Source organism: Arvicola amphibius, chromosome 10, assembly GCF_903992535.2.
Source record: "Arvicola amphibius chromosome 10, mArvAmp1.2, whole genome shotgun sequence".
Classification (NCBI taxonomy): Eukaryota; Metazoa; Chordata; class Mammalia; order Rodentia; family Cricetidae; genus Arvicola; species Arvicola amphibius.
Window position 1 is genome coordinate 87,379,838 of NC_052056.1, and position 13,097 is coordinate 87,392,934.

At 51.0% G+C, this 13,097-nt stretch overlaps 1 pseudogene; it reads left to right on the top strand.

The window, feature by feature from the left end:
* The first annotated feature begins 679 nt into the window (after positions 1–679).
* On the top strand, positions 680–787 carry LOC119825786 (annotated as a pseudogene).
* Positions 788–13,097: the final 12,310 nt, after the last annotated feature.

A 13,097-nucleotide genomic window follows, 5' to 3' on the forward strand; every position in this document is an offset into this window, starting at 1 on the left:
GACGCAGCAGGTTCCATCGGAAGACTGAGAAAGCCTAGGTGACAATGCAACACAGACAGAGCTCCACAAATGCACTGTGGTGTGCTGACATGTCCCTGAAGAAACCAGGATCCGGCCAAAGTGTAGGGCTGCGTGGTGAAGCTGGAGAGATGACCCGGGGTAAGAGCACTTGCTGCTCTTGCAGAGGACCTGAGCTCAGTTCCCAGCTCTTGTCAGGTAAGGTTAAAACCACTTCCAACTCCCGCTCCAGGGTGCTGGACATTTCTGCCTTCCTCGGGTACCTACCCACACATATTATCTTAAAAACGTTTAAGTCTTAAAGAATAAACAAAGTCTCAATGCACAGGAACAGATCCCTGCTTCCATGTATGTGCTACAGACAGCTCCTCTGAGAGGCAGAATCCCAGCCCCAAGGTCTACCGCCTCCCCCAGTCAAGAGAAGGCTCAGCCTAAGGGTCTTGGCATCCCTGGGCTCAAGGCCAAAAGCTAAGGGCATAGGCCAAGATCTGGTCCTGCCCCAGCGACTGCTGCCTACACTTTCCTATACTCTTCCCAGGGGCTATCTCCAAGTTCTGTAGAGCTCACCCTCTATTCCAAAGACTCTGAAACAGTAGAAAATGTGTCCAGTATTGCTGGTGCAAAGGGCAATGCCACCCCTGGCCTCAGAAATCTCAGGCGGGTCTACAGCCATACCACCCTGAACGCGCCCGATCTCGTCTGATCTCGGAAGCTAAGCAGGGTCGGGCCTGGTTAGTACTTGGATGGGAGAAATCTCAGGCAGTAGGCTACAGGCAGGGTCACAGATGGTACCTCCTGATTCAAGCTGGTCACCTCCCCTGGGACCCTGACTCCTCCGCAATTTGTTTGAGTCCTGCCCAGCATGAAGACTTTACCTCAATATAGCACTTGCCCCTGGAGATCCCATTGAGTCCCTCCTGAGCACAGCCAGGATGATCCCACTGCCCTACAGGTAAACTGCACTGTGGGGCTGAGTTGGGTGTCTTGACTTTTCATTGCTCTGACCAAAGACCCAGATGACATTTCAGAGGTTTCAAATGGTCCAGGTTGTTTGGCCCCATCACAGAAGGCCTGTTGGGGCAGAACATGGTGGTGGAAGGGTGTGGTGGAGTATCCAGGAAGTGGTAGAGGAAGGGAGTCCCAAGAAAAGGTAGAGCACCCAAGAGCATGCCCCTACGTCCTCCAACCACACCCACTTTCTATTATACATAACACCTCCTAATTCATTCTATTATAAATCCACCACTGTGAATCCATTGATTAGGTCAGAGATCTCCTATCCTTACCTATCAATGATTGGACCCTTAGCTGGGCACCAAGCCTTCAGCATGAGCCTTGGTGGGGGACACATCACATGCAAACTTACCAGCTGGGGTTGGTTCTTGCTAGTACCCTACTATCATGGTCTTTGTTTGGCTGCTTATCCCTGGCTCCAGTTTCTGCTCTTTTTTTTCAAGCCACAGAGCCCAACTGGGGTTTCAGAGGGATTAATGAGTCTTGCTGACTGTCCAGAGATGGAGTTTATTTGGATGTTTCTTTCCTGTCTCTGTTCCCAATTAGCATTCCTGTTGCTGTCCTGTGGACCCCAGGGCGCTGCTTGTGGTTGAGTGAGAACTGGGGCAGGGCCCTGCTTCCTCCTGGAAACTGATCACCAAGTCGAGTCCCACCAAACCTGGATCTGAGGACGCTTACTGTCCTCTGTTCCCACAAAATGTGTGCTCACGGTCCTGAGATAAAGTTTCATTAACCCACAAAACAGGATGTACAAGGATGCCGTACTTGAGGAAGGCATTCCCACTCCAGACTTCATTGAATGGTTAGTCCTTAGCACAAGGGAAAGTTTGGACACAAAGACCAGGGGACCTGGGATAGACTTTCTGTACTACAAGTGGTGCACATTTCCATAGAAACAACACCAAATCTGGCCAAGTGCAGAATATAAAATATTTGCTTAATTTTAATGTGAGTAGACTCTAAGCTGTTTATTCCCAGGGCTGTTTAAAGGCATGTGTAGTGACTGTCTCTTTCTGAAGCCTCTCTTTTAATCTCTCCTTGTTTTAATTGGCTTTTCCAGCGGACTGATTCTTTGTGAACAAAGGAGAGAAAAGCAAGCAATACAAACAGAGCCGGAAACACAAACAACTCAAGGGCAAACGAAGGGGAGTGGGTTTCTGAACCTAAGAACGCCACTTTTAGGTATTGGCAAGATCCAGGCTCTACCACAGTACCCTCTCTGCTGGCTTGACTGGCCACATGAGGTCAGTCCTACAGCCACTGGGTCTCTGGGCTGCAGCAGGCGTGAGTGGAAGGGCCCAAATGATGTTGGTGTATCAGATATTAACTAACCGATAAAAGTTAGTTTCCCGAGATGTCGGATGGCTCTTGCTTGGGAACGGAAACGTGAGTCCTGTTACAGTGAGCAGCGTTTAGCATCAGGTGCATCTCGCTTCCACTAGCCCAGTGTCTCTGACTTGCAATGGGAAGAGGTGTGCCTAGGACTTAGAGTCCTCTCTTTCCCCTCCTGACTGGAAGAAGTTGGTGTCTGTTCTGTTGCAACACAGGACACATCCTGTTGGGGAAGTAGATGAAGAGAGAAGAGATATTAACAAAACACTGGTTAGGAAATTCCTCCATCAGTCGGGAAGTGGTGGTGCATGCCTTTAATCCCAGCATTCGAGAGGCAGAAACAGGTGGTTCTCTCTTAGTTCGAGGCGAGCCTGGTCTACAGAGCAAGTTCCAGAATAGACTCAAACAAAAAACAAACAAACAAACGAAGAGCTACAAGGATCAGCAGGACACGGTGGCGCACACCTTTAATCCCAACATTCAGGAGGCAGAGGCAGGTGGATCTCTGTGAGTTTGAGGCCAGCCTTGCCTACAAAGTGAGTTCTGGGACAGCTAAGGCTGCTATGAAATGCTGTCTCAAACAAACCAAAACAAACCAAATGAACAGTAGTATATACTTCCAGGATATCCCAAGGAGGAGGAACCTCAACTGGGAGGGATGAGAAGTCATCCGGAGTAGAAGGCTGGAGAAAGAACTGGAAATGGGATAGTGAGGCATCCTGGGCTAATTAGGGATATACTGGCAGGTGAGCAAGGGGCTCACCTGTCCCCACCATCTTCAAGGTCCGGTTGAGTCCGGTTGACCTCTGCACTTTGTGGGCTGGACACGCGCCACTATCTCTGGCAGTACTTTTCAGATTTTTTTCTTAAATCAACTCAGTTTTTACTTAATAAAGGAATAAGCAGTTAGCTACTCAGCACTCACTGCCCAAGGCCCAAAGCCCCTCCTCTCCTGCTGTTCAGGATCCATGGTGATGACCAGGAGGGAGCATGAGAGGCTAGCCTTGCCCTTGCTCCTTCCACATCCAAATACAGCAGAACAGAAGGCATAGGAGTCCACAAGGAACAAGAATTCCCTCCCAGGCCTGTGTTCATGCTTCCTCAGTCACCGGGGGGCTGGGGGTGGGGGCTGGGAGCGGGGACTGGGAGTGGGGGCTGGGGGTGGGGAATGTCTTCTTCCTCCTTATACACACACCTCCCTGGTCACCTGCAGTGACCTAAAAATCTAGACCAATGCCTCTGTCCAAAGAGGACAGTTTACACACAGTGTAAGGTGCCACAGTCCTTCTGGAAGGATTTACATCTTACTTGCAAGGGCATGTTTGTGCGCAGGACGAGATCGTGGGAGGGAGGCAACTGTTCCCAGCCTACCCAGGTGAGATAGAGCCATCAGAATAAGTCAGCTGGTCCCTGGAGACTAGTGGCTCAGGGGACCCCAGGACTGAGTAAATGTCTATGTGGTGTGACAATTCCACTACACACATGAACATGAATTGGTGGGAGGACACTGCACACTGTAAAGTGCTGTGCCCATCCATGGTTTCTCTAGAACCCCCTGCAGACTCCTGGTAGCCAAGTCTCCTGCCCTGGTACCCATGGGTCCTTGGGCTACCCCAGAATCCAGGTCTGCAGTATCGGTATCCACCGTCTTCAATCCCTTCCACCTTCCATTAAAAATCTAGAGCAACTACATATTTCATTTTAGAAATGAATATTCATTAAAATCTTGTAATACGGATTTATAGCCACATTTCAGGGGAATTAAAGGAATAAATAACTGGTATGTCTTTGATTGTTGTCCTGAGGCACGAACGTCACCAGCTTGGATTCAGGGCTGCCTCCTGAATTATTAAATTAGCCTGACTCACTTATTAGGGAATACCCTTAGTGCTAACAATTCCAGCATTCCTTTTTATTCAATACTAAGAATTTTTGCATCAGATTCATGCACTTAATATTCTGCTAAAAATCCAGGACACTCACGGCAAATCACGCTTCTAACCAATGTCTGATGATTCAGCAATACGGTATGTAATACGGTCACGTCTTTTGCAGGACAGATGGTCAGCCAGCATTTCTTACTTGAGAAGGGTGGTGGCAGAGCTGAGCTCCCATGGGATTACACCCAGACACTGGGCACAGATTTATGGGGCATGGGGATTCACTGCAGTGGCAGGAGTGGAGCCATCAGAGCTTCACCAAGGAGGTGGCAGCCTGCAGATGCAACGGCCCCTCCTCCCACTTGGACTGAGGAGGGTATCAGGCAGACAGAAGTAGCTTTTACTCCAGAAAGCAGGTCCCTAGGTACAAAGCTCCGGTGCACCTAAGGGTCCCAGGTCCCTGCCTGGCTTATTAGTTTTCGAGAGTTCCAAAACTCAAACTGCAGGCTGGCTCCCGCCCTGACAGGAGCGAGTCCAAGCAGGAAAGTGCTGGCCGGCCAGTAGAGCCCAGAGTCCTTCCTCTGACTAATGCCAGCCTACCTTCTCTTTTCCTACATTTCCACAAATACCTCATGAAAATTTGCCCCAAGACAGACACTGATCTAAGCACAGGGCCTCTTGACAATAGAGGGAATTGGACTTGTCTTCATTGAGTATGCCTAGGATTAGCCTGAGGCCTTGGAGGAAGAGAATCACCCAGTCCATGTGATAGAGCTCACTGGGAACATTGAATGTCCAAATCCCCTTCCACTGGTGAAAGTCAGCCTCCCATTGCCTCTCTGCCTTGCGGACCTCGTTGCCCCTCCTCCCCCCCAGCACTAACCCACATACCCTATTGCCCCCCTGCAGAGTAAAAGTCTTAAGAACCTAATGCCCACCCAAAGAAGCCCCCACAATTCCCCCACTGTACCCAGAGCAGGGACAGAGTCCCTTGTAGCCCCAGCCTTAGGTGTCCATAATTCCCACAGCTCATAGGGACCAGCAGAGGTGAAAGTGACTTCCTGCCATCTCTCTGCTGCCTCCTGTGCAGATTGCCACCAATGGTTATGTCCACACTAGCCACACGGGAAAGGGCTGAGGCCCCAAGCCCTGGATTCTGGAATCTGAGGCCCTGGGGCTGGGCCAAGAGCAAACATGAATAGGCATTGTCGCTCCCCCAGTAAAAGTGAGCTGAGCCTTGACGCTTCTGTCCAGGCTGCAGACCTCTGAACCTCTCTGCTTGGACTCCCAGGATTTCTTCCCATTGCTCAAAAGCCTTCCTATGCAAGGCAGGGCGCAGGAACGGCTCCTGGGTCCTCAGTCTGAGCTAGCGGTAGCTTTGTTTAGCAGCAGCTAAGAGATGGGGATACTACAGGACTGGTTACAGGCAGGGACAGGTGCAAACTAGGAGGATGCCAGTTTCCCATCCCGCAGGTAGCCAGAGCCCATCGGGCACAGTGAACAGTACTGTGGACCACAGGCAACTATGACAAGGTACACAGACAGGGCTAAGCTTCATCCTCTGCAGACCCTAGACAGGTGTTCTCCCCAAGCAGAGGAAACAACAAAGGGGAGAAGAGGGGAGACAGGGCACTGACCTTCCTTCTAGGGTGCACATGCTCACGGAGCAGGATGGTGGGGTGCACCTGTGGGGCCCCAGGCTTAGGCACATCCTACCCTGGACCCTTTACAGACCAACTCCTCCTGACTGTGGCCTGGGATGAGAAGAGGTGGGACTTTGACCCTGTGTCAGTACTCTGGAATGCAGGCTCAGGTGTGGAGCCCCTTCACCCTGTGTGACGGAGTCAACCTCTGGCTTCTGGAAGAAGCCATATTCTCTGCCACAGAATCATACTATCTGAAGGTTCTTGGCAGCCGTCTACTTCACCAGCCTCTGCCCCAACCATTTTTTTTCTTTAGACAGGATCTCATGAATGCAGGATGACCTCAAATTCTGTAAGATGTTGAGATGACCTTGAATTTCTGATCCTGCTGGGATGATAGGCATCGCCATGCCCGGTCTATGCGGTACTGAGAATCAAACTCAGGACCGAGATAGAGTGCCATTCCATGACATCTCTTCCCATCTCCATGCCCCAACACATATTTATATGCTATTTCAGGGGTTGGGATTTGAACCGGGCACTGTTCTTCCCAGCTCTGTTCCCTCCATTAGGGGCTCAAAACAGAGACACTTCTCCTTTTCCTTGTCAGCTGCACCCAGCCTCACTGTAGTGGGGCAAGTTAATGACACAGAGGAGAGAGAACCGGTGTTTGGGAACCGCAACTGAGGCTGGAGCTTTTCCTCTCCAGAGGGAGACACAGAGCTGGCTGCCAAAGGTCTGAGAACTCCCTTCGAAATGGAGCCAGGCATCCACAAGTCAGCTCCAAATGGACACTGCTTCCGTTTCTGCTCCAGACAGGTGAATCTGGGGTCTCCACACCGCACAGAAAGAACAAAGCCTTACCTGGGAGCAGGCACACCTAGTGAGTTCACACACACCTTATGTGTTCCCAACGCCAGGGATGATTCTTCCTCTGCCTGCTCCCTCAGCATTTGGTCACTTGTACCCAGACACACAACTTCCTTACCCTCATCACTTTTCCCGCAGCAAATTTACAGGAAGCCCATTTAAGATGGTCAGCGTGTCTGCATTTAATAACTCCATCCTGGAATGCTGTCCAGACAGGTAATTTAGTGGCCTGAGGGGACACAGGCTGCAAGCAGCCTGGAGGTTTGGCTCGGCTTTGACTTCCAAAGCACATGGCAGATGAGGACGCTATCCTGCTAATGGTGGCTGTGACTTTTTACAAGGCCATTGAATGCTTGGAGCTAATGTGAAATTACCTGGAATGGTAACTGTCTCTGTCACTAATAAATTCCCCAGGGGTCATCATATAAATATGACCAGAGGAACCTAGAGGCATGGGGCTTTGTGGGCAGTACTCTTCTGAGCCGCCCTCCACACCTTCTTCCACCTAGAAAAAAACAAACAGGCGTCACCCAGCATAGTGGCCCTCAATGACCAAGGACATGCCTTCTCTAGTAGTCCTGTCTCTCCCTGCTTGGTGCAGAGGAGGGAAAGGCTAAGAGTTTAGGTTTGTTCCCCTGACTTGAGAAATGCCCCCAAATGCATCACCTGCCATAGGAATCCATGTCCTGCTGATCTGGGGACTCAGGAAAAGCCAGGCCAGGTACCAGGAAAGATGTAGGTGGCCCTGTCCCTGCAGATCATCCCTGCCAGAGTCTGTCATTCTCAGCTTCATCTGGAAGAACCTGAGTCTGTGCATCAGCAGATTACGAATTCACATTCAGGAAGGAGAAGGATGGGTGCTTGGAGCAACGAGGAGCTATGGAGTAGGGCAGCTGTGGCCCTCAGATGTTCACCTAAGCTCTGAGTTCCCTACACTGCTGCCTGTACAGTTTTCACTTGGTCTCCATCCACAAGCTGGAAACCTCCCAGAGGATTCTTGCCCTGTCTCCATACCTGAGCACTGTGGAGGGGGTCCCCCTCAGTTGATTCCTACCCAGACCCAGTCCCCAGCACTTGGGGGACACCTAATGGACTCAGGGTCTCTATCACTCCCTTGTTATTTTAGGGCACAGACTAGGGCCCTGTGGGACGCAGGATCAAGCCCAGAAGCTTACAAGAAAAGTTTCAAGAAGAATATTTGACTGGGCACAATAGCATGTGCCCCCAGCCTGAAGCCTGGTTTCCATAGCCAATGCCAAACCAGCAAGCATTATACGGTGAGATCAGAAGAAGTAGAAATAAAGAGGACATTGCTCATAGGGCTGTAGGGAGGCACAAGGAACCCATCAGAGACTTGGGGACCAAAGGACAGACCCTTAGCCTGAGCATCAGAACAGGGGACAGCATCAGGAAGTCCAGCAAGGGCTGTGTTCCATACTGACATGAGAAAATCGTTCTAGGTGGGGCTGGGGAAGTCACCAGCTTTGTCCCTATACCACCCGGTTGCTGGGACATCTGTTGAGCAAGCTCACTGCAGGCTGAGACTGGCACCTGTGGTGTTAGTCATCTCCAGGTCAGAGAGCAGAGGGAGCGTGTAGAGCGTAGCTGTGGCAAGGAAAATCACCACACACGGACACTGTCGGCACACAGTCACGTGCCATTTGTGTAGGCACACAGTCACGTGCCATTTGTGTAGGCACACATCTCCTTTGTTCTCTGCAGAGAGCTCGTCACTTTTCCCTCAGCAATTCTGGAGAATGACTGGGACACAGGAAAGGACGACACACGGAAATGATCCACGCCAGCAAGTACCAAAGCCCATTCTCCTCCATCCTCAATTCAGGTCTGAGGCGGAGCCTGATCAGAGGGTGGGAGGTGGGGTATGGATCTCACACAGAGGGTGAATGTGATGTGGGATCTGGGGAGGATCCGATCTGGGGCTCCCCGTTTCATGACACCAAGGTCCTCTGATTCTGGGGTTCTCCTCTTTTATTTCCCCAGGTCACTCAACTGGGACCTCCCTAGACTGCTCTGTCCACTGTCAAACTGACCAGCCTTATTTCATTTGGGTGATGTAGTCAAACCCACCAAAACTTCTCAAGTGTACTTCAACTCGATGCCACAAGGGAAAAACAAAACTCTGGCTCCACTCTCCACGGCATGGGACATTCCCTGGGGCAATGGGTCTGAACACTCATATCAACCCCAAGGAAAGAGCCAAGAGGTCGTGGGAACCAATAGCCAAAGAGTTAGTGCAAGTGTCTTTGAACAGAGTCACCGCTGAGTTTTCTGACAAACTAACCAGCAGTAAGGTGAGAGCGAGAGGCACCTGGGGGAGGGGCTGCTGTAAGGGAGAAGCAGGCCAGGAATAATAAGACTATAGAGACCCTGTGGGTGGCCCAAGGCTAGTTTCTGTCCTCTCTGCCCCTTGCACCTGTCATCGAAGGACAAAGGGGCTAGAAACCACGATTGGTATTAAAACGGTGAGCTGCTGGGGAGGGGCCAGTGTAGTCCCTGCTCATGAGCAGAGTGGCCGGATTATCAGACAGTCATTTTCTCTCCATTCAAGACCTCCCCAAGCCTTGGGCAGCTTAGCAGGGACAGGCGGAAACTGGATTAGTTGATACAGAAACACCTGGGATCCAGCTTCATTCCAGGTGGAGTATGGGAAATATAAGAAGTTAATTAAGAACTAAATTATCTAGAAGAAACATCTGAGTGACATTTCCAAGTGGCAAATCATCGAAAGCAGCAGCAAGCATCAGCAGAGAGCCCTTCCACTTCCTTGATACGGGAATGTGGTATAGACCTCAAGCCCAAGTCCCTATCCAGCCGCATTGACCCAGGAGGTGACGAAATACAAATCCTCCTGTCTATATCAGGCCCTGCTCAGTGGCTACCCCAATATCCCTCAGATCTCTCCTGAGATGCTGGCAGGCCAGCTGGAAGGCTGGGGAGCCAGGGCCACTCATGTGGGCCTTGGCCTCTACCCAGCAGTTCAGCCAGCCCTCCAGCCAGGCTTACCTCCCTCCACCCTGCCGCCCCTGCACTCCAGTGCAGCTGAGGCCTCAGGCTTCCTGCTCAGCCACTCTGGTCCTGGCTAATGGAGCGGTCGGTGGCTCCCTCCCTGACTCCCTGTACCCAGGTCTCACACTAATCATTAGATGTCTTTATTTAGAGAGCTTCCTGCCCAGGTCTGCCCCCAGGGCAGCGTGTATTGATGCTAAATCCATCACTTAGTGGGCCTGGGCATTTAATCAATTAGGCTGCATAAAGCCCCACGAGATGGGAAGGGTGCCAGGCGAGGAGGCCAGACAAGAAGAGCATTGAGAGTGGTCGGAAGGTAGCTTTTCCCTGTGGCCCTGTGGCATCTGGGCTCCAGCAGTGAGCTGTGTATCCCCTGGGATGCTGGCATCATCGCAGAAGCCCACTGAGTGTTCCCTTCGCATTCATTCATTAGCTCCTGCATGCATCCAATAAATACACGTGCACTATGCCAGGCATGGCTCTAGAGGCCGGCCAAGGGGAATGACACACAAATTGTTGTTCATATTGAGCTTATGGTCCTGGGATGGAATAAGTGCTGGAGGGGGAGGGGTGACGGTGATAATGGTCATGAAGATGACTATGGTAATGGTGATGAAGATAATTGTAGCGACAATAGCGGTAGTGGTAGTGATGGTTGTGATAGTGATGGTGATGATGGTGATGATGATGACGGTGGTGACGGTGACCATGATAATTCCCAGCTGTGGCCTGAGTGATGGAGGCAGCCACCGTTCTCCCACCTGGAGTAGAGGGTAGAATCTGTAAGCTGCCACTCCTGCACTATCTGAGTCCCTTGTTCAGAATGTAGAACTTACATAGGTCTGGCTGACTCAGGCACAGCGCTTCCCTGATCTGTCGCATGTCACAGAAAGTGAACAGCTATGCAGTTATGTGAAGCAGCGATGCAGTGGATATGCCTTCTACCAGGTGAGGGGCCCTGCGAGGGTTAGGTTCTGGGGGACAGGGAGCCTGGGCACCCTCTTTCCTGTGAGTTGCTGAGACACGAGAACCTTTATCAGGGGGCTGGGGCTATGGAGAGAAGGTGGGTGAGTGCACAGCCATGGGAGTCTATAAAGGAGACAAGTGACGCTCTAATCACCGCCTGAGGATTCCTGACAGTGGAGTGGTTGCTACGGTGATGGGGGAGCGGATAGGACCGTGGCCAGGCAGTGTGCATTGATTGGCTCCCCTTGAAAGCACACACACAAGTCCCGGAAATGTCAGGTTTCTATTGGGAATGCCAGCTGTGTCCTTTCGGTCTTCAAAGCGCCCCATCTATGTGACTCTGGTCCCCAGTGGGTGAGGCCATGTCAAGGGCCAGGACAGAGATGACAATAGATCTACTCAGAAGCACAGCCCACAGGTGTTACTGACCAGCGGAGGGGTTAACATAGAGTCATGCTTGTCCTGCCGAGAAGAATGACTCTATTATCAAAGCCTGGCTTGGTCATTCATTCATCCATCCATTCACTCACTCATTCATTCTTCATTCATTCATCTATCTCTTCATCCATCAAATAGTATTTCTTGAAAGTTGTGTCCCAGAGAAAGGGTGACTATGAAGAACAACAGAGCCAGTCTCTGTCATCGCATGTCAGGTAGTATAAGGGGGACATAAGGGAGAATGATGCTCGGAGCTGTTGGCTTTCTGAAGGAAGTTTGTCCCAGAGGAATGGAGATAGCATTAGGGATGTCTGTGGCATCTGTGACACAGACATGTTCCGTAAAAGTTGTCATGCCTGGGTTTCCTGCACTGTGCCCTCATTATCTTCCCCTTTCCTGAATGCAGAACCTGAGATCCCGAGTCTCGGGGTCAGAACCACGTCCAGGTCCTTCAAAGCCTGCCCCTTGCCTGCACCCTAAGCCCAACACAGCCATGAGAACAGCCTCTGCCTCCTCAAGATTCCTCCGCCCACCATGAGGTCTTAGGCTTCCCCGAAGACACAGAATGACACAGTGTGACCTGGGAGATGTTCCATATGCAGTTTTGGGCATAAAGCCCAGCCTACACATGGTTGGGTCTTTGATAAAGAACGTGTTGAGCAGGTAGACGGGTCTGCTCTCCTGGTCCCCATCACAAAAGCCCTTTGAGCCTTGGTTAAGTTCTTGCCTTCATGTGTCTGTTTTTCTGTCTGCCCAGGGAAGCTGTGTGAGTAGTGTCCAACAAGGACCTGGCAGTGGGACCTTGTGAAAAATCTCCTCTCAGGGCAGATAGCAATAATGGGGACAGCCTAGAGATCTCTGAATTTAGGAGCTGTCCAGGCCCCTATGCTGGAATATAGAAGGCAAGAAATGTCTACAGGAAAACAAAAAAATGAGAGGCTAGATACTAAATTTCCAGACCTCTTCCATCCAGAGTCATTTGTCCTCTGGGTCATCCATTTACCAATCTGCCACTCACCATCCATCCATCCCTCTACCTATCTACCCCTCTCTTACCACCCATTACCATCAATCCGCTATCCATCCAGCCACCTCTCTACCAACCCATCATTTATACATCCACTCATTTATTCATCAATCTACTCCTGGTGCATCCAGGTCTCTGCTCAAATATCATCTCCCCAGGAGGCCCTTCCACAAATGCTCCTAACATGAAATTCCCATCCTGTTTTCTTAATCCTAATCACCAAGAACAGAAAGTTAGAGCTTTCCCAGGATGGCTGCCGGGGAAACTTAAGGACCAGAGATTGAGAGGCCCTGTCTATGGACACAGTGGTCCAACTGAGAGATGAACGCTGTGCTCCTGGGTGGCACCTGCCTGTCTTTTTAAGAGAAGTGGGTCTGGTGAGTCCAAGGTCAACAGAAGCCAGTCACATCTCCATCGTATGGTGAGTCGATAGCTCCTGGATTTCTGCATTCAGTATCGCTCTGATGGCTGCTGGGGGGGGAGGGTCTGTCTCCAGAACTGAGATCTTCTGAGTAGGAGTCGGCCTCCATGGTTCTCAGTCCCATCCAGTGTCTAAAAAGAGCCTGGGTCTAGTGGACAGCCACATCTGCTCCCCACAGCTGTCTTCCCTAACCTACTGGCATCCGAAGACACTGGAGAGTCCTAAGGTGTCCCTGTCCTTTTGGCCTGGAGAGAGCACGATGCTGTGAGCATGGCAGTTCCTCTGTCTCTGCCCTGGGTCACGGTGCTAGGTGCCTCCTGTGTATGTTGGTGATAGCTACCCATGTGCCCTCTGCCCTTTCTTGGCAGCTGCCAGGCATCCCTTCTACCTCTGCTTGCAGAGCAGATTCACAGCAAGCAAACACTGGGTTTCAGTAGTGGGTTTCTTGCTGTTCTTTGCTC